We start from the raw sequence: 25,932 nt of genomic DNA, 5'->3' as shown, positions 1-25,932 counted from the left end.
GGTCAAGTTGTGTTCCTAGGGTCAAAGAATATGCCCACAGGTGGAGAAGACCATGGAAATCAAAATCCAATACAGTGCTTATGCCCGCAAATTTGTAGAAGTAGCAAAGTTGTCTGCAAATTGAGTTTCCAATGGTTCTGCATTACAAATCCATGATATGCATAAAGAATATTATGAATATATGTAAATGTATTTATAAGCCAGAATTTATTTATTTTTTTCTTGCAATCTAAACATCTTGAATTACCTATTCAATTATCTCTTCTCACGATCGTGCAGGGTAGGCTGCCTCAGAGACTCGTTGTCCACCCTGGACATAGAAACCTACCAGCAGGTATTAAAATGTTGCTATTTCGTGAGCACCCATTTTGTAGTTGAAAATAAAGTTAACAGAGTCCTAATATAATAAAGAAAATATTCTGTTTATTGAATCCTGATTTCCATGCATCACAAATTAGTTTTAAAAGAAGGGTGATGCTATAGTATTACAAGTCACTTATTAATAAACGCTAGGATGTAGGAATGCTCCAGGAGATGGAATTAGAAACACCAGATTCTGGGTATTCTTAAATGTTAAGGTCCACAAAGAACTCATTTGGTAGAAGAAGGGCATCATGTTCTAAGAAAATGTTCCACAAAAACTACTATGCAAGCCTATCCCATACAATCGTCAGAAGTGGAAGGTCCAGGAATGAAGCCAAGGTCCCTGAAGCTTATAATAGGGTTTCACCTGCCGTGCCAGGGCCCAGTGAATATGAAAAGTCAGAGACTTTCTCAGCAGGCTTCATCATTCTCACTGCCTGCAAAGCAGAGAAAATCCTTCTATTGGCTCTGTTGCAGCCCTGGCTGGGTTTCCAGGTGTCTTCGCTCTTCTTTCTTTCATACTCATTTACTGGGTTTCCAAACCTACTCAACCTGAGAGTGCAAATTTCATTCTTTCCATTCATTGCCCCAACAGCTTTAACCTCTCCCTGTTCCAGATGAAAAGTCTCAGTCAAGAAACAGCTACCGAATGTGCAGCATTTGTCAGATTCCTAGTCAGCTCAGTTCAGGTCAGGGGGGCTGTGTTGGCTCTGTGTCTCTCAAGAGGAAGTAAGTCCGTGGGGGCAGGTTGTGGGTCAGTGCCCAGCATAGCATCAGGTGACCACATGCTGCTCCAGCTCCAACCTATTAATGATCTCAAGCACTTCACACCATTTCTGCCCTTAAGCTTAGTTGAAGAATCAAAGATGAGTCTCAAATTGGTAAGGGAAGCAGCAAACAAGGAAGGAGAGAAGGCCCTGAAATCACCTATCTCAGAAACCAGCAAGATTCTTATCTAAAGAAGATGGTTGTCTGCCTGTAAGAAAGAAGCTGGTTTAACATTTAGCCTATTTTCAGGGTTTGGCTTGGTTTTGCATGCACATTCACACACACATACACGTACGTTCATGCACATACCACAGCATACATTTACAAGTCAAAGGCCCTCCAAAATAAGTCAGTTGGGAATCATGATGGAGATGTGAATAATAGAAGAAAAAATGAATATGCATCCCGGGCAATCCAAAAGGTCCCTGTTCATTTGAAAATGTTTTAAGATGTCAGGGCTGAAAGGCACCATGCTCTTTGAATAAATGAATTGGTCTCCTGGCGTTGTGTCTATGGAAGCTATAGTTATTACTACTCAAACAGCTGACTTTTTGTTTTAATTATGCAATAGAAACTGGAAAAATGTTTGGGGTCAACTTTCTATTTTAGTGACTGCCCATGTCAGTCGATGCTGTGAAAATCGACCATGCGTTTGTTTTGGAAAAAATAATCTATTCAAAATGCATTCCTGCATTTAGCTCTTTCCAAATAAAAGAAAGCATGTATATGACTGTGCGAGAGTGCTCTCAGGTGTCAACACATGGAAATGGAGATGTTTTTAAGCACAAAAGGCCACAGGAATAGCTGCCAGGCTGATCACGACTATAAATCGGTGTTGAAATATTTCCTATAACTTAAAGAGTATGTAAACTGGAGTTGCTGAATTGGTCTCCCAAATTGCAAGGAGCTCCTTTATTTTTATCTGCAGGAGCAATATTATTCCCACTTTTGGATCTTGGAAACGTTCTCCCGTGTGTGGGCTTATGCAAATGAGATTTTGCAAAGGTGCCTCTCTGCTCACACAAATACCAGTCCCCAATCTGCTGGAACACAGGGAATAAAAGCACAATTTGGAATCAGAAGAGGGTCAGATAGAAATAAACTGAGCCTTTCCACTCACCAGGGGCATAGTCCATGCCATTTTCCAGCCAGTATTATCCTGAGCTTCTCAGAATGGCAGTGCATTGTAGCTTTTTACCATGAAAACAAACCCCATGATTCTTTGCACATCCTCATCACTAGCAAAATTCCTTTGACTAAATTGACTGCTCAAATTATGTGCCCCAAAGAGGCACAGATTCCAACAAAGCACCCGTGCCAGCCCTGTAGTCTTCTCTACCATTAAAGAGTATGAAATGGATAAATCAGGCAAAACACCAGCCTAGAGGGAGAGACGTAGATATCCAGAAATTTACAATGAGCATCCCTGTAGTTCTACGAATTGCTTTCACCATGGACATTTTTTAACAGTTTTATGGCAATATAATTGACATACAATAAACTGTACATATTTACAGTGTATAATTCAGTTCTTCTTATCATGTGTAATCATCTATGAAATCATCACAAGTTATCACCCCAAATTCTCCTCAGGTCCCCTTTTAATCTTCCCTCCCACTGCTCTGCATTCCCGACCCCATCCTATAATTTAGGACATTGACCTGTAAAGCAGGCCAAGCAAGTTGTTCTGCCAGAAGCCCCACCTTACGGATTTGACTGGCTGCTGCTTCATGGACCCTGTTAGCTTATTCCTCTGTCTTGCATGTTTCCATGAAAGGTACATTTCCATGATACGAATTTCTGATGAATTCATGGTAAGCACTTTGGGCTAAATACAGCATACATATTTCACACTGCATCATGTCAAAGACATTTAATATCTTATTGACCCAACTATTTCTGTTTTTACTCTCTCTGACACTAGGTTTTATTTGTTGTTTTGTTATTCTTTGCTTTTGATTTATTTTGTTCTTAAAAGTTACATGTAGGCCAAGTGCAGTGGCTCATGCCTGAAATCCCAGCACTTTGGGTGGCCAAGATGGGGGGATCATTTGAGGTCAGGAGTTCGAGACCAGCCTAGCCAACATGGTGAAACCTTGTCTCTACCAAAAATACAAAAATTAGTCGAGCATGGTGGTGTGTACCTGTAATCCCACCTACTCAGGAGGCTGAGGCAGGAAAATCGCTTGAACCCAAGAGACAGAGGTTGCGTTGAGCTGAGATCATGCCACTACACTCCAGCCTGGGCAACAGAGTAAGACCCTGACACAAAAACAAACAAACAAAAAGTTACATATAAAAAAAAATAATGTAGTTACACGACTGTGAATATCAGTTGGTTTGTCCTTAAGGGGGTTTTAACTTTATCACAAAATATTTTTATACCCACCCTTATTCACACCTTGCTGTGGAGAGAGGCAGCTCAGTAGTGGTTTGGTGGCAGGTGAGATTCTCAGGTTGAAAGCAATGTGGCCCTAGCTAATTGACTGTTCTCTGAACTTCCATTTCTGTGCCTACAAAACAGAGATTAAAATGTCAGCCAAAACATCTGAAAGGTTGGTTGTATAAATCAAAGAGAGAATATATGGGTTGATATTTTATGAAGAGTAAAGTCCTAGTCAAATAAAACGTTTTATTACACTGATGTTTTTTGAGATAAGAAAGAATCCTAGAATTATACTGCACAGGTGGAAGAATTGAGGCAGAGAGAGACCAGGTGACACTACAGAACTGGAGAGCAGATCATCAGCTTGGTTCCCGCCTGACTGCATTGTCAAACGCTAACTGGCATCATTTTATTCCCAAACTATTCATAGTGCATTCTTTCTAAAGAAGATGTGCAGATTCGGATTCTAATATGTAATTTGCCATGACTTCCTGGGAGCCAGGACCCAAATGCATAAGGGGATAAAAGCCTACAGGTCTATCATCTGCTATCACTCCCTAAATGCAATCTACAGACCACCCCAGGTGGATTAGTCATTTTCACAAAACATCCTGTGCTTTACTGACACTGCTTATGCTCCCTCTTCACGACATCTTTGTTTATATTCACAAGATATTATTCCCTATCCCTCTGAATCCTGGAGAATTTTAATTTCTTAAAGAGCTTACATATTTTTCATAGCATTATTCTTCTTGTGTTTGATTGCATGCTTCTTGTAGGAAGGGACTGAGTCTCTTATATGCCTGTTTTTTTATTTTTATTTTTTAATATTTATTTATTTATTTATTTTGAGACGGAGTTTTGCTCTTGTCACTCAGGCTGGAGTGCAATGGCACAATCTTGGCTCACTGCAATGTCTGCCTCACAGGTTCAAGTGATTCTCCTGCCTCAGCCTCCCAAGTAGCTGGGATTACAGGCAAGCACCACCATGCCTGGCTAATTTTTGTATTTTTAGTAGAGACAGGGTTTCGCCATGTTGGTCTGGCTGGTCTCAAACTCCTGACCTCAGGTGACCCACCAACCACCTTGGCCTCCCCAAGTGCCAACATTACAGGTGTGAGCCATTGCGCCTGGCCTCTTACATGCTTTAAATATAGCATATGCTCAACATATATTTGTTGAATTAAATTCAACTGACTTTCAGCCCCAATCTGAGTTTCCAACAAGAGTCATAACACCTTTATTGATGGTCCAGTCCAGGTGCAAACATCAAACAAAACGTAACACTTAACAGTTGATCAAGTTCTGTTAAAAAATTGACAAAATGAAAATAAGGTTATTCGTACTTAACAATTAGACTTTTTTGAGATTTTATTTTTAGACCGGTTTTAGATTCACAATGAAATTGACACAAAGGTATAAACAGTTCTCATATATTCCTGCCCCCCACATTTGCATAGCCTCCCACATTATCAGCATCCCCAACCCAAGTGGGACATTAATTACGCTCAGTGAACCTAGATTGACACATCATTATCACCCAGAGTTCGTAGTTTACATAAGGACTCACTCTTGGTATTGTACATTCTATAGATTTGGACACATGTATAATGACATATATTCATCATTATAATATGAGTGGTTTCACTGCCCTAAAAATCTGTGATCTGCCTATTCATCTGTCCCTCCCCTCTAACCCTTGACAACCACGCTAATCTTTTTACTGTCTCCATAGTTTTGCCTTTTGCAGAATGTCATAGTTGAAATCATGCAGTCTATAGCCTTTTCAAATTGGCTCCTTTCACTTAGAATTATACACTTATACCAGTGCAATGGCTCATGCCTGTAACCCCAATACTGTCGGAGGCTGAGGCAGGTGGATCACTTGAGCTCAGAATTTGAGACCAGCCTAGGCAACATGGCAAAATCCCATCTCGACAAAAAATAGAAACATTAGCCAGGCACGGTGGCATGTACCTGCAGGCCCAGGCACTTGGGGGAGTAAGGTGGGAGGATTACCTGAGCCTGGGAGATTGAGGCCGCAATGAGCTGTGATTGCACCACTGCACTCCAGCCTGGGTGATACAGTGAGACCCTGTCTCAAAAGAAAAGAAAAGAATTATTTGTCTCAAAAAAACAAAAAAAAAGAATTATGCACTTAGGTTTTCTCCATTTCCCTCCATAGCTTGATAGCTCATTTTAGTACTAAATAGTTCTAAATAATTGTCTGGATGTCTCACAGTTTATTTATCCATTCACCTACTGAAGGACATCTTGTTGCTTTTGACAATTGTGAATAAAGCTACTATAAACATTTGTGTGCAAGTTTCTGTGTAGACAAGTTTTCAGCTCCTTTGAGTAAATTCCAAGGACTATGATAGCTGGATCACACAGAAAAAATGTGTGTAGTTTTGCAGGAAACCGTCAAAATATCTTCCAAAAAAAGCTATATTATGCCGCTTTCCCACCGGCAGTGAATGAGAGTTCCTGTTATTCACATCCTCACCAGCATTTGGTGTGGTCGGTATTCCGGATTTTGGCCATTCTAATAGGTGTACAGTCGTATCTCCTTGTTGGTTTAATTTACATTTTTCTGATGACTTATGATGTGGTGAATCTTTTCAAATGCTTATTTGCCATCTGTATGTCTTTTTTTTTTTTTTTTTAAATTGAGACAGAGTCTTGCTCTGTTGCCCAGGCTGGAGTGCAATGATGCAATCTCAGCTCACTGCAACCTCTGCCTCCTGGGTTCCAGTGATTCTCCTACCTCAGCCTCCTGAGGAGCTGGGATTACAGGCATGCGCTGCCACACTCAGCTAATTTTTGTATTTTTAGTAGAGACAGGCTTTCCCCATGTTGGCCAGGCTGGTCTTGAACTCCTGACCTCAAGTAATACACCCACCTCGGCCTCCCGCAGTACTGGGATTACAGGCATGAGCCACTGCTCCCGGCCTGTATGTCTTCTTAAGTGAGGTGTCTGTTCAGGCATTTGGCCTGCTTTTTAATTGGATTGTTTTCTTACTGTTTAGTTTTAAGAGTTCTTTATATATTTTATACAGTAATCCCTTATCAGATGTGTCTTTCACAAATATTTATTGCCGTTCTGTGACTTTCCTTTTTATTCTCTTGACAGTGTCATTTACAAAGCAGAAATATTTAATTTCAAAGAAGTCCAGTTCATCTAGTATTATTTCATGGTTCCTGCTATTTGTGTCATACTCAAAAAGTCATTGTCAAATCCACGGTTATCTAGATTTTCTCCTTTGTTATCTTCTAGGAGTTTTATAGTCATCTAGATTTTCTTCTATATTATCTTCTAGGAGTTTTATAATTTTGCATTTTGTATTTAGGTCTTTGATTCATTTTGAGTTTTTTTCTGTGAAGGGTATAAGGCCTGTATCTAGGTTCCTCTTTTTTTTTTTTTTTTATTGCATATAGATGTCTAGTTGGTCCGGCACAATTTGTTAAAAAGATTATGTCTTCTCCACCACATTGCCTTTGCTCCATTGTCAAAAATCACTTGGCGATGTTTATGTAGGTCTATTTATGGAATCTGTCTTCTGGTCTATTGATCTCTTTGTTTATTATTTTACCAATACCATAATCTTCTTTATTGTAGCTTTATAGTAAGTCTTGAAGTTTGTAGTGTCAGTCTACAAACTTCGTTCTCATTCTTCAATAATGTGTTGGCAATTCTGGGCCTTTTTGCTACGTGTATAAACTTCAGAATCAGATTGTCAATATCTACAAAATAACTTTCTGAGATTTTCATTGTGTTTGCATAGAACCTATAAATCAAGTTGGGAATAACTGACTTGCCAATATTGAGTCTTCCTATCTATGAATATGGAATATCTCTTCATATATTTAATTATTATTTGATTTCTTTCAACAGAGTTTTGTAGTTTTCCTCATATAGATCTTGTATGTATTTTGTTCAATTTATTCCTAAGCATGTTTTTTTGAGGGCCCTAATGTAAATGGTATTGTGTTTCTAATTTAAAATTCCACTTATTCATTGCCAGCATATAGGAAAATGATCGACTCACTTTATATAACCTTGCCATAATAATCACTTACTAGTTTCAGGAGTTTGGGGTTCTGTTTTTGTAATTTTTCAGATTTTGTACATAGACTACCATGTAATGTCCAAAGTTGTCTTTGTTTCTCCTTTCTCAATCTGAATATATTTTCTTTTCTTATTGCACTAGCTGGTATTTCCAGTACAATGTTGAAAAGCAGTGGTGACAGGGAATATCCTTGCCTTGTTCGTGATCTTAGTGAGATCTGCAGTAATAAACCCTTTTTCATTTCTGATACAGTAATTTGTATTTTCTCTCTGTTTTTCCTCGGTTGGGCTTACTAGGGCCTTACCAATTTTATTATCTCTTCAGAGAACCAGCTTCTGGTTTTGCTGATTTTCTTTATTGAGTTTCTGTTTTCAATTTCATTGAATTGCTCTAATTCTGCTCTAATTTTTATTATTTCTTTTATTCTAGTTACTTTGGATTTAATTTCCTCTTGTTTTCTTAGTTTCCTACAGTAGAAGCTGAGATAATTGATTTTAGATCTTTCTTCCTCTCTAACATATGCATTCAATACTATAAATTCCCCTCATCAAAGAGTTGATTTCACTGCATCCCACACATTTTGATAAGCTGCGTTTCCATTTTCATTTGGCTCAAAATATTTTTTAAATTTCTCTTGGACCTATGTGTTTTACAGAAGTCTATTGTTTAATCTCCACGTAGCTCGTGATTTTCCAGGTCTCTTTTATCATTGATTACTAATTTAACTCCACTGTGGCCTGACAGTAGCCATTATGTGATTTCTGTCTTTGGATAATTGCTAAGCAGTGTTTTATCGCTCAGAATATTGTGTGTCTTCGTGAGTCTTCCATGTCAGCTTGAGAAGAATGTGTATTCTGCTGCCCTTGGATCAAGAAATTTATAGATGTCCATTATATCCAGCTGATTGACAGTGTTGTTGAATTCAGCTTGTCCTTACTGATTGTATGCCTGCTGGATCTGTGAATTGCTGATAGAGGGGTATTAAAGTCTTTAACTATAATCATGGATTAATGTATTTCTCCTTGCAGTGCTATTGGTTTTGCCTGGTGTATTTTCATGCCCTGATTTTAGGCACCTACACATTAAGAACAATTGTCTTCTTAGAGAATTGATCCCTTTTCTATTAGTTAATGTCCTTCATTATCCTTGATAATGAAGTCTGTTCTTTTTGAAATTTTCCTTTGAAGTCTGTTCTTTTTGAAATTAATATAGCAACTCCTGCTTTCTTTTGATTAGTGTTAGCATGGTATATTGTTCTTTATCTGCTTACTTTTAATCTGTATATATCTTTATGTTTAAAGTGAGATTCTTGTAGAAAACATGAAATTGAGTCTTGTTTTTTGATCCACCGTAACAGTCTGTGTTTTCATTGCTGCATTTGGATCACTGGCATTCAAAATCATTATCAATATAATTGGATTGCTGTCTACCATATTTGTTACTATTTCCTATTTGTTGCTGTTGTTCTTTGTTCCTACTTTTTCTTCCACTTCTTTTCTGTATTTTGTGGGTTTAATTGAGGATTTGATATGACTCTATTTTCTCTCCTTTCTTAGAATATTATACTTTTTTTCTTATTTTCTTAGTGGTTGCCTTAGAGTCATTAATTTCAAAAAGAACAACTAATTCAAGCCCATTTTCAAATAACACTATGCCACTTCAAAGGCAGTGAGATTACCTTATAATAACAAAATAATTCTAATTCCTTTCTCCCATTCCTTGTACCATTGCTGTCATTTATTTCACTTATATGTATATCGAAGCATACACACACAGAGGTACATACATACACACAAACGCACATACAAGCATACATAGCTGAAATCATTGTTGCTGTGATTTTGAACATACTGTTACCTGTTAGATTAAAAAAAAAAGTATAAATGTTTTTATTTTACCTTATTCTTTTCTGATGTGCTCCCTTTATTTATGTAGATCTGAGTTCTGACTTACGTTATTTTCTTTCTTTCTAAAGTAGTTCTTTTAATACCCCTTGCAAGAGAGATCTACTAGCAACACATTCCCTTAATTTTTACTTTCCTGAGAAAGTCCTTATTTCTCCCTCACTACTGAAAAATAACTTCATAGGGTATAGGAGTCTAGGTTGCTGGTTTCTTTCTCTCAACACCTTAACTATTTCACTCCCCTCTTTTTTTGCTTGCACGGTTTCTTAGAAGTCAGAGGTAAGTCTTTTTCCTTCCATAGATAAGCTGGGGGTTTTTTTCCCCCCTTTGACTTTCAGAATTTTCTTCTTTATCTTTGATTTTCTTTTGTTTGAAAATGAAAGGCCTAGGTGTAGTTCTCCTGGCATTTTTGTTGTTTAGTGTTCTCCGAGCTTCCTGGATCTGTGGTTTGGTGTCTGACATTAATTTAGGGAATTTTTCAGCTATTGTTTCAAGTATTTCTTTTTCTCTTTCTTCCCCTTCTTATATTCTCGTTACACATTTTATGTCTTTTATTTTTAGTTTTCCTAGAGTTCTTGAATATTCTGTTTTTATCAGTCTTCATTCTCTTTGCTTTTCAGTTTTGGAGGTTTTTATTAAGATATCCTCAAACTCAGAGACTGTTTCCTCAGCCATGTCATGTCCACCAATAAGCCCATTAAAAGCTTTCTTCCATTTCTGTTACTGTGTTTTTGATCTGTGGCATGTCTTTCAGCTTCCTTCTTAGGATTTCCATCTCTTTTCTTACATTTTCCATCTGTCCTGGCATGCTATCTACTTTCTTACATAGATTCCTTAGCATATTAATCACAATTGTTTTAAATTCTCTCTCTGATAATTCCAACTTCCCAGCATGTTTGGTTCTAATGCTTACTATATCTCTTCAAACTGTGATTTTGCCTTTTAGTATGACTTGTAATCTTTTCTTGGTAGCTAGAGATGATGTACTGGGAAGAGGAACTGCTATTGGTAGGCCTTTAATAATGTAGTGGTAAGGTGTGGGGGAAGCAGAAGCATTCCGTGGCCTTATAATTAGGTCTCAGTCTTTCAGTGAGTTTGTGCCTCTGGACTGTGAACTTTCCAAGTGTTTCTCATTTTATTTCTCCTTTCTTAGGTGAGACAGGATGACTGGAGTGGGCTAGAGTTGAGTTTTTCCCTTCTCCCACCGGAATGCCAGAGTGGGCTGGAACTGGGTATTTCCCAGTCCCATGGGGAAGGCCACACAGCTGGGTAGAGTTGAACTCTTTCCCTTTTCCTTGGTCAGTGAGGCTGTGATAAAACTCCAGCATGTTAGACCGTGGTTAACTAGCTTTTCCTAAGGGTAGACTTTGTCTAAAAGAACAGAGTGATCTGGTGTATTTCAAAAATGGTTCCTTGGCCCCTCTGCATGCCAGAAGCACTAAGAGATTTTTCTCTTATATGCACTGTGAGGACCTGGTCAAGCTCCTGCAGGTAAAATTCACAAAAGTGTGATGAGGTTCCCCTAGAGCTTTTGGTTCTCAGGCTTGTTCACACCAAGCCTCCAGAGCGTTGCCAATTACAGTTCCAGTTTTCCTACCCCAGCACTGGTTCCCATGGAAGTTTCTGCTCCTGTATGTTCTGATTTTTTTGTGTGTCTGCCTATGATGTGTTTCCAGTTAGGAGGGCAGAGGTTTGTCCTGTGAACTTAACTTCTTTTACAGATCTAAGAAGAGCTGTTGTCCTGCATTGTTTTACTTGTTATTAGGATGCAGTGGCAGCTTGCAAGTTGCCTAAGTATGGAACCAGAAGCAGAAAGTACTCTTAGACTCTTAATAACTAGAAATGCCAAATTTAAATTTGGGGAATTAAATTAAACCTGTCTTTACAATCATTCATTATTCTAAGGGCTAGATGAACTAAATACTTAACCTTTAATTGCCTCCATTTATTAACAATATAAAGTCTTTTAATATGGTCCAAAAAAGCAGACCAGTTCAGCCCAGCTGCTCATGGTTTTACTTGACAGCTGTAAAATAATGAGGGCTATAGCAATGTATAGTCTGCAGAAAGAAATCAGCCAAGATTACTCTCTGGGGACATTAGACTATATAGTTACAGGATGTTAATAAAATACTTTGAAGGTTCACATCATTTACATAGAAACCAAGTAAGTACCATTTATACACTGGCCGAGTGGGTCTTACGGCTTGTGGACAGAGCCTTTGCCTGCAACCTTTTCTACTGGGTCATAGAATTTATGGCTGGTAAAAGGTCCTGCCATAAGCCCATGAATTGAATGGTGATAGTAAAAACCAACGGACTCTTTTGGAAACGTAAAAGCAGTTCTGACTGTTGAGGTTTGGACTACAGGGCAACTAAAGCTTTGTATTTCTCTAAGATTCTCTGAGACTATCACTATCAAAATTATTTGGGCATTTATTGAAAAATGCACATCCCTGGGGCCCCAACACAGAATATTGAACCAGTATCTCTGGCGTGGAACCCAGAAATCAGAATACCTGCAAATTCCACTGAATGATTGTCAACACACGTTAAGATTTGAGATCCTCCATTAGTGTAGCCAAGCTCTCCTTGAAACAACATGCGGTAGTGCCACCCAGTGGTTTGTTCTCTACAACTGTGCTCTTTGCTTGGAAGCAGCCTCATGTTATTGCTTTTACGTGCTCAAAGATGGCTGACTCAGGCTTTGGGGGAATCCTGGCTGTTATCTGCTAAGCAATGAAACAGGTTGCCACAGGGTCAATTTGATTGAGTTGTTCAGTTGGCCAGAACAAGCCACTAATCAATGAGACTAGCCTGATTATTTAGGGCCATATGAACAATGGAATCAGATGAAGGCAGGTAATGCAATTGCCAGGAATTGACTTGTGACAGTCAATCTGGGTGACTTTTAAAAGACAGTCACTTTATAACATGACCTAGTAAGTTACCATCTTTAGTGTATATGTATGACTCTGTCTGAGCAGACTACTGGTGCAAGCCTGTGGCAAAATTCTCTGCTTCTTTGGCATATTCTGACTACTCTACTCAGTTAGCTATCTAGCCATCTTTATAATCTTTTTCTCTTTATTGCCTGTAAAATTACTTTATAGGAGGTACTTATGGATCCCAACATCTAGCAAAAATTGTTTCCAAATTGTGTTTTAGTTTTGTTTGATTGTTTTAAGGTCAAGAAATTATGTCTGATATTTTAAGAAGTAAAACGAACATTTAAAATTGTTTTTGCCTTACTGTGACCATATTACAGCATCTATATTTCAGGCTGTAATCAGATTTGTCAGATAGTAAGCACTGGTGACTGCTAAAGTTCAATGATCTGGCTCTAAAGAATTATGCTATTTTGCAGCTGGTCTTTCCTGCCTGAAAGATGATGGTGGTATTTCCATGGAACAGCACTACACATAGTACACATAGGAGGTTACATAAACGTGGTTGACCATCTGCAGGGTTGATCTTTGATTCTAGCCCCACCGAAGTCGATGTGTTAGTGCATAATCCAAGGTCCCCACAATGTAGATATGCAGTGGCAGCCAAAAGGCCAGAAACTGCACCAAATGCATCTCTGTAAGTGAAGGAGACTGACTGTCGATAGCGTTGAATTTTGCTTGTGATCAATCCATTAAAAACTGTTTACCTAAGCACACAGTATTCCCAGACCTTGGATAGGTGATTAAATACGGGGAGAGATCCCAGTTCCTGGTGACAGAGGAAGGTACAGGTCTCTGTTAGGATCCTTTTGGGATCTACTAGGGATCTGAGCATTTGAAGTCGTTTAACCTGCACAGATGGGGTTTATGCTGCTATAATTAGGTCAAAATAAGATGAATCAATTACTCCATTCCAGAATACACATATAAGCAGTAGAACAGAATTTCTAAGTACCTAGCAAAGAGCAAATAAATCAAAACCAATATCCCCTCACATGACCTGGGGAATTGTGATTATGGTCCTGGAACAACTAAGCTAAAATAAAGGGATTTCAGGAGAGTTTTGTTTATCTCCACCCCCTACTTTAGCATGTTGTCGTAAACAGCTAAAATAATACTTGTTTATTTATAAACTGATGGCTATGATTTATCGAGAATGGTGGGAGATGGTGCAGGATGATATATCTCCAACTTGAATACATCTTACTGACTGCTCTCTTCACCAAAAATAGGCAGTAGCCCCTGAGTAATGAGACTAAGGACAAAATGGTAAATTTTTTTATATTTTGTTTTTTGTTTTTGTTTTTGTGACAAAGTCTCGATCTGTCTCCCAGGCTGGAGTGAAGTGATATGATCTCGGCTCACTGCAACATCCGCCTCCCGGGTTCAAGCCATTCTCCTGCCTCAGCCTCCCGAGTAGCTGGGACTATAGGCACCTGCCACCATGCCCAGCTAATTTTTGTATTCTTAGAAGAGATGGGGTTTCACCATGATGGTCAGACTGATCTCAAACTCCTGGCCTCAAGTGATCCGCCCGTCTCAGCTTCCCAAAGTGCTGGGATTACAGGTGTGAGCCACCATGCCTGGCCCTATGTGTTACTTTTAAAAAGTTTTTTATCACGAAAAAATTTGAACATACCCAAAAGCACACCAGGATAATGAACCCTCATATATCCATCATTTAGTTTCCACAATTATCAGCACAATATTGACATTTCAAAATAAAACTGTTACTTATATTACTCTTTTAAATGTATTCAGCAGATACACGGTACATGGTGATACACATTACTGTCCATTGAAAAATACAGGATAAATACATGAATGTTACATTATTTTCTCCTTCATCTTAGAATGGTAATCTCTGGTATAGTTGAATGCTTTAGTTGCTGCACTGAACGTCGTGTGAATGTGTGTGAATATCTTGTTCCATGCAGAGTTTTTCCCTCTTTATTAAAATACTGACATATTATACATACAGAAGAGTATATAAAATGTATATTTACGGTTAAAGAATAATGATACATTAATACTCATTTAACCACCACCAGATCACAAATCGTTAGCATTCTAGAATCCACATGTTATCCAACCCCCCGAAAACATACGCAAAACCCCAGTATCATGATTTGTATGTATGTGTGTGTGTAAACAAATCAAAAATGTATATATACTGCAGAGTTTGGGGGGCTCCAAGACCACCCCCACTTCTGACATCAGTTGCAAGTTTAGGGATCCCCAAGACTACCTTCAGGTTTGACAATTTTCTAGAAAGATGACAAAACTCACAAAAGGGCTCATACTCAACAGTTTTGGTTTGTCAAAGTGAAAGGACGCAGATTAAAATGAGCCAAGGGGAGGGGCACATGGGGCAAGATCCAGGACTGTTCTAAGTGCCAGGCTTCTAGTAATCCTCTCCCACTGGAGTTTTGCAGACAGTGCTTTCTTCTCCTAGAAACATGATGTATGACAATTTGTATGCTGTGGGCCAACCACAGAAGCCCACCAAGCTTGTTGTCCAGAGTTCTTATTGGAGCTCAGTTACATAAACACGGTTGACCATATGCAAGGCTGACCTTTGTCTCCAGCTTCACAAAAAATCAATTGGATAGTGCATGGCCCAAGGCCCCTAACATAAATCACAGTGTTAGCATAGCCTATCTGGTGCGGTCCAAGGGACCCGGGTAAACAGTGACACTCATATCAAAAAGGACATTCCAAGGACTTAGCCATGATTTCCCAGGGCCGAGGGAAAAGGCCAGAGCTCTCTTTTAGCAAGGTTAATTGTTTACTACATATATATGAATAGATATGTTTATGTGTTTATATCTTTTTGTTAAAAATACAGTTTGGTTGTGTCAATTTTTCAACTTCATATAAATGCTTAAGTATCATTTGTGTAAGTCACACAAATATGTAGACCTTTTTAGCTTCATGTAAATTCCTCATGTAAATAATAATTAGATATGTACTTAAATATTTTGATTTGCTTCTCTCAAGAGTTTTTATTTATTCTGTATTGAATAATGATCTAGATATTCTTATCAAATATTAAGAATAATATTATCAGGTGAAGAGTAGAATTGATGATTATCTAAAGTACAGCAATGAATTCAGCCTAGGTCTTCCAGCACAGACAGCTAAGGACTCCATTTATTCATGTTTATACCCCTCGTAGTCTGCTGTGAGCGACCTATGGGCCCCAGGACAAAATATAGTTCTTTATATTTTAATGGTTTGAAGAGTTAGCATTCACCTATCTTATCGATCAGCATCAGTTGTTAGGATCTCATCACATTATCTGCCCCAAACCTCCAACCGAGATGAAATCAATGACTGCCCAGGTCAGGGGTTAGTACACTTTTCTAAAGGGACCAGGTTGTAAATATTTTAAGATGTGCAGGTCATACCCTCTCCATTCCAAGTACTCATCTGCTGCCCTCAGAGCATGGAAGGAGCTACAGACTATATATAAATAAGTGCATATGGCTGTGCTCCAGAAAAACCTTCATTGGTGCACAATGAAATTTTAATTTCATATAATTTTCACATGCCATGAAATCATGCTGTTCTTTTGATTTTTTTTGTTTGTTTGTTTCTTTGTTTGGTTTTTTTTGAGACAGAGTCTTGCTCTGTCCCCTAGGCTGGAGTGCAGTGGCACGATCTCGGCTCACTGCAAGCTCCGCCTCCCGGGTTCACGCCATTCTCCTGCCTCAGTCTCCCAAGTAGCTGGGACTACAGGCACCCGCCACCATACCTGGCTAATTTTTTGTATTTTTAGTAGAGACGGGGTTTCACTGTGTTAGCTAGGATGGTCTTGATCTCCTGACCTCGTGATCCGCCCGCCTAAGCCTCCCGAAGTCTTTTGATTTTTTTTAACCATTTAAAAAAGTAAAAACGATTCTTAGCTCACAAGTCATACGCTAACAGGCTAGATTTGGCCCATGGGCTACAGTTTGCCAAGCCCTGGTCTAGGTTCATGAATTCAAGGATTCTAGAATGAAGTTTGGGTTTTTCATTTATAATAGAATATTCCTCACAGCTCCTAATTCATCAGTCTTACACCACTGACAACCATGAAAATGAATTGTAACTCATTTAAAACCCATTTTGGAACCAAGTTTGTTTGTATTGCTTAGCTAAAAAATAAAAAAAGTTACATGTAGTAAATGGATTTCAGTAAACATCTGACCCAAACAACTGGCTAATGTTCTAGATCTTACCATCAAAGTAAAACAGATTAAGAGATTTCCATAATAATCCTCTGACATTAAGTCTGTAGACAGAATTTCTGTGACAGAAGAAGGGCTAGAATTTTCTTCTTTATCTCTCATTCAGTTCATATGGTAAAATAGAAGGTAGCCAACAGGTATCAGAATCCTCAAGGTAATACGGATCAACCCGAGTAAAATCTTATTTGTGTAGATGTAGTAGAAATCAAAAATCAATTAATGCAGCAATATTATTTTACTCTGATGGGGAACAGCAAGTCTTCCACAAGTAAATTTCACTTCTGCATTCACTGTAGGTCAGTGACCACAATGAGAAATTTACAAGAGCAAATGACACAAAATTAATCTCAGCTAGTTGTTACACATTGCTTCACCGTTCTTCTTAAAGAACAATTTTTTTAAAATTACATGTTAGCATAGAGCATGTTTCACAAATTAGAGGACTTTGCTTCATGACTTCTATTTTCTTCATATTTAGGTCTACAGAGCTACACAAAGGAGTGATCCGGCCCATCAGGTAAGAGCTTGCTTCTTGCACAGACATAAGGTGTTCCGTTTGAAGAGTACCTGCTAGACAAGTACTGAGGTTGGTTGATTTGCTTGGCTTTAATTTTCTGCTTTTTGTCATTCCTGGAATATAAGCATTTCTGTTGTTTTTCTTTGCATTGTTTTTTTCTTCTGGATTCAGTTTACCGTTGAATCTGATCCATTGTCTCTTTGGATCACATTTACATAACAGCCTACCTGTGGTTGGATATCAGCATTCCTGGATGACTGTTTGATTGCACATTTCTGTATTACGATTGCTCTTGTTCTATTGCTAGGTGTTTTCTTGTGTTTCCCCCAAAACGTCGGCTTCTTTGTAAAAAGTCTTTTGAATAACAGTTATCAGGAGACTGTTCAGAAACTGAATTCTATGGGTCTATTTTGAGAATGGAAGCAGTCTGCTGTATATGAACTCCATCACTCCTGGATTGACAACATGGCCCAGCAAGCCCCCAGTGCCACGCTCACAGCATGCAGCAAGACCCTGTGAAAAGAGATCACACTTGCTTTGTCTTTTCTCTAATTTCGAGTATCAAAATAGCACCCAAATTTAAGAGAATAATTAATTTGCCCTCTTAAATAATTTAACACAGGACATTTTCCCTACTACAGTATTTAAATACCCAGGGGCAAGAAGACTTATGAACAGCATAAAGGCACTCAGAAGATACACGGAAACTGATCATCCATTTTCAAAACATTCTCACAGAAAGTCTGTTCAAAAGTTATTTTCCTCCTCCACTTGGGTTTTTAAATGTCATTGCAATTGAATGTTGAGCACTGCAAAATCCAGGGCATTGTTACTGATAAATAACTCCTATTAATAGCGATTTCATTCATTGGAGCTTTTAATTCATTTTGGTTTTGTTGATTTTCATGCTTGTGTTTTCCATTCTTTTCAGTACAGTCCATCTTTCTTTTTCTTTTCAACGTTTTAATCCAATTACCAGCCCCATAAACATGTATTTGCCACATCTACAGTAGGTGCACTGAGCTGTGAGAGGAAGTGATTTCTGATTACAGACAGGCTCATTTTCAAGGGGCAAGAGGAATAACATGCAGTGAACTGAATAAAAGAATAATGGAAAATACCTTGTTAGGTGACATATGGCACAGTTTTAGAGCACAGATGGGAAAGAAAAAGTTACTTAATCCTAAAACGCATATGCATTGCGTGGATAGCAGTTGTAATGTAGATCATATACAATGGACTTGGTTATGAAAGAAAAAAAAACCTTACAATTTCATTGCTTAAGAGTGTTCATTAATATTAGGATTAGCCTCTCTAACTGAGAAGGTGACAAAAAGCAATTTAGATTCTTTAAAACCCTAGAGTTTGTCAACAGGAGGACCAAAGGCAAAAGTCGTCAGGTAAGAGGGTCCCCAGGATCTCTGGATTTTCTATTTCTTCTCCTTTTCCTCTTTACTGATTCTCTTTCATTCAACTCCTTTTCAGAATTTCTACCTTTAGGGACCCCTACTCCCCCCAACACACAAAACAATCACACATACTTCCTGTACCTTTAGTTATTATTAATAACACCTTAGGGAATTACCTATGTTACAACTTTTACATATCACAGGGATTCCTACCTCCAGATGAAGGGATGAAGCATGGATGATGGAGGACCGTGGTTATTTCAGTAGGAGTCAACAGATGGGCAGACATTCTAGGGAGTAATAGGACCTTCACAAATCCTCTAGAATCATCATCAGATTGCACCATGAATTGCATTGTTCCTCTATCAGTGTGCAAGTTGACGTACGATTATCTAATCGTAGTCAGAGCCTGAACAAAGTGAGTTTGGAAACCAGATATTGCTGTTCTACATCCCGCCTTCTTACCAGGCATTTGAGCAATGACTTTGGGGGAAGGGTCAGGATATGGAAAATGATTTCCATTGCCAGAAGGTTCAGTAAAACAAAGTTTAAAAAGTAATAAATAATGAGCCAGGCACAGTGGCTCATGCCTGTAATCCCAGGACTTTGAGAGGTCAAGGCGGGTGAATAGCTTGAGTCCAGGAATTCAAGACCTAGCCTAGGCAACATTATGTGACCCCTATGTTTACAAAACATAAAATTAGCTGGGCATAAGGCATGTTCTTGTGGTCCCAGCTACTCAGGGGGCTGAGGTGGGAGGATCGCCTGAGTCCAGGAGGTTGAGCCTGCAGTGAGCCGAGATTACATGACTGCACTCCAACCTGGGTGACAGAGCAAGACCCTGTCTCAAAACAAACAAACAAACAAATAGCAAAAAGAGGTTTGTCAAATTAGGACAGCTCCCATCCCAAGAATAGAACATCCTATTTTGAAGCTCCTAAATCTGAAAAACAGGTGCACAGTCAACAAGGTTTTCAGAAAACCCTGCAAGCACATCCTATTCACAGCACTAGGAGCTAGTTCATTGAGCCTTTAAGCATAGAGAGTTAAGATTTCCCACATCTCAGTGGATTCTCTTTGGTTGGAGCAAAACCAACAAAGACAGGAGGCTAAGTACAAGCAATCACTGGAGACCAAAATATCAATTTCTTAGGCGTAATGAAGGGCTTCAAAGGGTTGTCAGGGCAAGTTAAGTGCAGTGGAAAGAAAGCAGGTAAACCCTATGCTTATTCTGTGCATGGTGTGGTTTTGATGATCCTCTAGGAACCAGGAGGCCAGAGGTATACAGAGTGGCTCAGATTTTGGTCTTTCTCTTCTTGGAGGCCAAAAGGAACTAGACCGTCAATCTGCTTTCTAGTGGTTTTATGCAGCAACATTCAACTGTACTTAGTGACACAGCTTTACCCATTTCTTTCCGTTCTTTAGGCAAACATTAAATCATAAAACTTTCCACGGTACTTAAGAGACATTTAGCTGCCAAATGATGAATCAAATGTGTGATTTAAACACTGAAATTCAAAGTTTAATGTCACTTTTATCATTTCATTTTATTATATACTATAAAATACAGAGCCATAACCTATAATGACAATGGCAATTCTGTAGATTCACTTCTAATACTACCAGAATGTATTTTAGACAGATTGCAAAGTCCATACACAACTAACACAGGGCTTTTGACTTTGGTTTCGGAGGTTTTATACGGTGTCTCAAAGGTCAAGCCCTAAAAATTCAGGAGATGTTCTTTTGAATTCCACCTTAATATGAGGCTGATTTTACAGCCCAGGGCTTCTACTGAGAAAGAAGCCAGCTCCTTCTTTGCTGTGGGTTGAGACAAGTGTGAAAGAGTCTGTTTTCTAAGTAGACCACAGCCACTTTCATGAGCTAAATAAAGAGAAGAAACACACATAAGACTGTTAGTAGGGGGAAACTGACATTTAGAAGGTGTCTAATCTAGTTTGGTTTCCTGCATTGATCAAATTCACCAAATAACTGTTTCCTAATCCTCTTCCTTTATCTGAAGAGCCAGGGGAAAGAGGCCAGTTCAGAATGGTCATGGTGGCCTGGGAGTGGCTTGCCCTCCTTGATCTTTCATTGAGGGTAATCACAGCTACACAAACTGCAGCTAATTTTTCAGGACCATGCTGCTTAATGTGACATGACATTTTATTTACAATTCGACAGTGTCAACATGGTGGTAATAATGTGAGAAGATGATTTCATTGTTGGCAAATAGATCCTTTCAATTGATTGATAAAATTGGGAGAGTGTTGATAGGATTGCAGATTACCTGGGAAAAATGTTTGAAGTTATAACCTTGGAAGTCTAAACCAGGTAGCTTTATCTGGAAACTTAACTGCTAAAATCTTTAATTTTCTGTGGGTTTGGGTTTTTGGACATTTTTTCGGGGGGTTGTGTTGTGTTTTTGTTTTTGTTTTTGTTTTGCTTTGTTTTTTGGCAATCTCTTTTTAACTTGTTTTTTTTCCAGTCAAACTGGGCAAAGTCCTCATTACATTGGCAGGGTTGTGATCACCGCGTCCCTGAGATCTTCCCTTCTGGAGCAGTGATATTGTTTGGCTTTGTGTCCCCACCCAAATCTCACCTTGAGTTGTAATAATCCCCAGGTGTCAAGGGTGGGACCAGGTGGACATAACTGAATCATAGGATAGTTTCCTCTATACTGTCCTTGTGATAGTGGGTGAGTTTTCACAAGATCTTATGGTTTTGTAAAGGGCTCCCCTCTTTACTTGCTTCTTGCTTCTCTTACCTGCCGCCATGTATGACATGCCTGTTTCACCTTCCGCCATGATTGTAAGTTTCCTGAGGCCTCCCTAGCCATGTGGAACTGTGAGTAAATTAAACATCTTTTCTTTATAAATTACCCAGTCTCAGATGTGTCTTCACAGCAGCATGAAAATAGACTGCTACAAGCAGGAAGTCAGATTTCTGCTACAAAAGACTCATTCCACTCTACTGGGTTGACTGGTCTCATGCCCAGTCTTACCTTGTTATATGTGGAACTCTGAGATTGCCCTGGTCCCACCTTCTTGAAGAAGTCTTACATAGTGGTTTTCCTACCTAAATTCCTGATCTCTGGCCATTGTGTGCTCCCTAACCCTCGTTTCAGGAACCAGCAGCACACGTTCATTACCTGTTTCGATTCTGCTTTTCTATGCCCATGAAAACACCCTACACTTAAACTGTGGGGCTGGTTTTTTATTTCAGTATTTCACCAAGGAGTCCCTTGTGGAAGTGCTACACAGACGCGCACATGCAGAGTGCTGATACAGTGGACCTGCATTGTTTTTAATGGATACCGGTCACCTCTGCCCAAAAGGACTGCCATAGAAATACTAAAGGTTAACTTTCCTCCACCTCAGATTTGCTACTGACATTAACAGAACTCACTTGAGAGATGAATTTGCTCTTTAAAAATTTATTTCCTATGCATTTTCTCTTCCTGTAAATGGGAACCTGGGATCTCATAAAACTGAATTAAAATTATCAAATACTATTGAACCAACCTAATGAAAATTTTAACCAAAAGTCATCGTAAATTAGGTATGTTCTATGCTGAGAACACAAGCCTTTGAAAAGTAGGTATTGTTCTTATGTAAACTCATGAATGAAGACTTCCTTGAATAAATTACTTCTTAATAACATCAGAGAGTCATTGGCTGGGTAAATATTTCCCTGGGGCACTCACTGAGATTCCTGAATTTAAATGTTCAATAGAACTTCATATTTGTCACCTTTACTAACGAGTTTTTCTTTATGAAATCATTATTAGCGTGAAAAAGTTAAATTTTGTATCTAATTTCTAGAATTAATGCTGTTTAAAAGACCTCAAGGGGTTGAAAGTTTTCTTGCCAGGATGCAACATTTACATAATTTCTATTGCCCCGACGTTTACACTCTCCTACCCACTGTCAATTTGCTACCTGAGGCACGAGAAAGAAAAATGATCAGAACAGCCAGAATGTCTGGGAATTTCTGCAAACAGGAACAATGAATCTTCTCAAAAGAGCAGATAGCAAAATGATGTCTCCTAGTCTAACTTATGATTCAAACATACAAAGCCTTACCATTGTTCTTTCTACAGTACAGACTCGCAGCAAGGGCTACTACTGCTGCTACATTTATGGTATTCGTGAACAAGTTTATCACCATGGTTAAACAATTCCCCAAGTTACAAGAAATCTGTTTTGTTATAGTCAGTCTGGAGTTTTTATTTTTGAATTTAGGATTTTACCTGCATTTCTTTCATTTGAACATGACAGCAGATGGACTAAGTTCTCTCTTATCAAAGCAAGAACTGTAGGTCCTGTAACTGCAGCTTGAATCTATCAGTATATCTCACATTGCAGAACACTTTAAGGTAGGAGATACAGTGCTTGTTTATAAACAGATCTGGACTGCTTTTCCACATAGGGGATAGTGAAGCAACGCTATGACATTTCCAAGATGCCACTGCCTTGACCACAGTCAGAAAGAAAGATGCTAACAAATTATAACCACTGCCTTCCAGTGCTTCCCAGACCCGACCCAGCCTCCTCCAGTTTGTTTGTTTAACTAGACTCCCAAATTGATAGGTATCATTATGCACAACTGAGTAAGCCAATTGAATAGCTGATGCATGTCCAGTACAGAGACAGTCCTGGGTACAACAGAGGGACCTCCATGTATTACTCCTTGATCACTGGTTATTCATGGCACCTTTATAATATTTACAGTATTTAGCATCCCTAAGAATTGAACCAATACTGTAAACCAATTCGTGATGATATGATTGGTTGTATGAAAATAAATTGTACCAGCCACTTGTTTTTTTGGCTGGGCTCAGTGGCTCACGCCTGTAATCCAAACACTTTGAGATGAGAGTGTCACTTGAAGGCAGGAGTTTGAGGCCAGCCTGAGCAACAAAACCAAACCCTGTGCATACTAAAAAAAATTAATTAATTAATTAGTTGCGTGTGGTGATGCATGCCTATAGTCCCAGCTACCTGGGATGCTAAGGCAGGAGAACTGCTTGAGCCCAGGAATTCGAGGCTTCAGTGAACGATGCTCACACCACTGCACCCCAGGCTGGGCAACAGAACAAGACCCTATCTCTCTCTTAAAAAATAAAAATAAAAATAAAAAAGTAGTTAAATTTAAATTTTAAAGAAGAAAAAAGGTACCATTTCTGAGTACCATAATTTTTGTTACCTTTTGTATTAGTCCATCCTCACACTGCTATAAACAACTACCTGAGACTGGGTAACTTGTGAAGAAAAGAGGTTTAATTGGCTCACAGCTGCACAGGCTTAACAGGAAGCATTACTGGGAGACCTCAGGAAACTGACAATCGTGGTGGAGGGGGAAGGGGAAGCAAGGACCTTCTTCACATGGTGGCAGAAGAGAGAAAGAGTGAAGAGGGAAGTGCCACACACTTCTAAACCATCAGATCTTGTGAGGACTCACTCACTATCATGAGAACGGCAAAGGGGAAAATCTGCCCCCATGATCCAATCACCTCCACCAGGTCCCTCCTCCAATACTGAGGATTACAAATCAACATGAGATTTGGGTGGGGACACAGAGCTATACCATATCAACTTTGCAGTGTATCAGATTAAAAAGCACATTTCACAAATCATAACATGAAAAATGAAAACTAGTATTTGAATATACTTCATAGCACTGTGAAATACTTTCAACCTGCAGGCTAAAGACATGAACAGGAGTTACTCATGGATAGTTTATGACAATGAATTTACTCCTAAGCTAACACCAGAAAAGGCATTCAAATCACATGAACCAAAACAGATCCACTGAAGAACCTGGATTAGCAAATAACTGAGAGTGTACATCAACCTCCTCAAACAAAGCCCTCTATTCAGCCAAGGAATTTCAACAGAATTGAAAGTTCATTCCACATTATGCGACAAATTTAATGAAATATATACATGTGAACAAAATTCTATATCTGTACATAACATGTTCCTATTGAATTTCAGTAGCAATAAAACATGAAATCCCATAGAAGGTATTTCATTCAACAAGTATAGGTGGAGGACATTCCAAGCGCCAGTCAGATCTACATGCAGAGACTCCAGTGGCAGGTTTCAGGATATACAAGATTGAGAATGAGGTTAAAATGATGACCATCTCTGTGGATCATAAGCTGTAATGTCCATATATGGGTGCTAGGAGCTATAGTCTCCAGTAATACTGTTTCTCTTTGTATCACTTTTCTGAATTCTGACCCCTCTCCTCTTCTTCATTGGCTTCCAAGACTATATAGGTTTCCTCCTTGCCAGAAGATTCTCTACCTCACATTAGAAATTCCCAGTACTTTGCACCTTTCTCTTTGTGACTGGTTCATTATGATGCCTGAATTGCAGGTGTTACCCTCTGTCGTATGATGTTCTCCAGACTGTAGCTTCCTTCAGTTAAAGGATTGAGTTTGCTTGAGCAAATCAAGCATGTTTCCTAGTCTATCAGCCTAGATAATTAAGATTATCTGTATATCGTACTAAGCGTTATCTTGTGTCTGTGTGTATATGCACAAACATAGATTAAAATAATACACTGTGTATGATACAGTGAGTGCTAAAATAAAAGTAGAGAATGAAGGCAAAATGCCTACCACTCCCATCAAGCATCCCATCAGTACACAATGGTTGACAATATGCAGGACCAGAAGACAGACCACCTGCATGCAAAATACCAGCTCATGGTGCACGCCTATAATCTTGGCACTTTGGGAGACTGATTTGGGCAGATCACTTGAGGTCAGGGGTTCAAGAACAGCGTGGCCATGGTGGTGAAATCCCATCTCTACTAAAAATACAAAAACCGAGTGTGGTGGTGCACGCCTATAATGCTAGCTACTCAGGAGGCTGAGGCAGGAGAATCACTTGAACCAGGGAGGCAGAGGTTACAGTGAGCCAAGATCATACCACTGCATTCCAGCATGGGTTACAGTGAGACTTTGTCTCACAAAAACAAACAAATACCAGCTCAACCTCCTTCAAGCTGTATGTCCTTGAGGAACTTATTTTTCTTTCATTGTCTCAGTTTTCTTTTCAGAGAAATGGAAAATCACCATATTCCTAGGATTATGATTATTTTTTAGGTACATGTTTAGGGATTAGAAAAAAATATATGTTTAAGATGTTTGGTATCCTAATTAGCACACGTTATTATGACGATATCCTGAAGGAGACAAAAAAAAAAGTAGGTGTCCACCCATAGCAAACATCTGACCTGAGTTTGGGGTATGTTGAGCATAAAGCCTGAATATAGAGGGTAATAAATGAGAAGATGGAGACATTAACAAGGCTGGACGTT

At 38.9% G+C, this 25,932-nt stretch overlaps 1 protein-coding gene and 1 long non-coding RNA gene across 4 annotated transcripts in view; one reads left to right on the top strand and one right to left on the bottom strand.

Moving 5' to 3' along the window:
* The window catches only part of LOC105490599 (uncharacterized), an 82,120-nt gene that overhangs the window by 9,838 nt on the left and 46,350 nt on the right, over positions 1-25,932 (bottom strand). The window contains exon 3 of one of the 3 annotated variants that reach the window (XR_011607393.1): positions 3,522-3,644. The exons of 1 other annotated variant lie outside the window; for it this stretch is intronic. This is a non-coding gene — a long non-coding RNA (uncharacterized lncRNA). Of the gene's footprint in view, positions 1-3,521; positions 3,645-17,045; positions 17,702-25,932 lie in introns of those variants that run through there. One more of the 3 variants, XR_011607392.1, reaches the window with a different exon arrangement.
* The window catches only part of LOC105490600 (CUGBP Elav-like family member 2), a 649,919-nt gene continuing 641,136 nt past the window's right edge, over positions 17,150-25,932 (top strand). The window contains exon 1 of the mRNA XM_071068824.1: positions 17,150-17,188. The gene's annotated coding sequence lies outside the window, so the exon portion shown is untranslated. The remainder of the gene's footprint in view (positions 17,189-25,932) is intronic.

This window comes from Macaca nemestrina, chromosome 9 (assembly GCF_043159975.1).
Source record: "Macaca nemestrina isolate mMacNem1 chromosome 9, mMacNem.hap1, whole genome shotgun sequence".
Lineage (NCBI taxonomy): Eukaryota > Metazoa > Chordata > Mammalia > Primates > Cercopithecidae > Macaca > Macaca nemestrina.
Note: the sequence above shows the minus strand (reverse complement) of the source record. Positions and strands in the feature narration are given on the sequence as shown.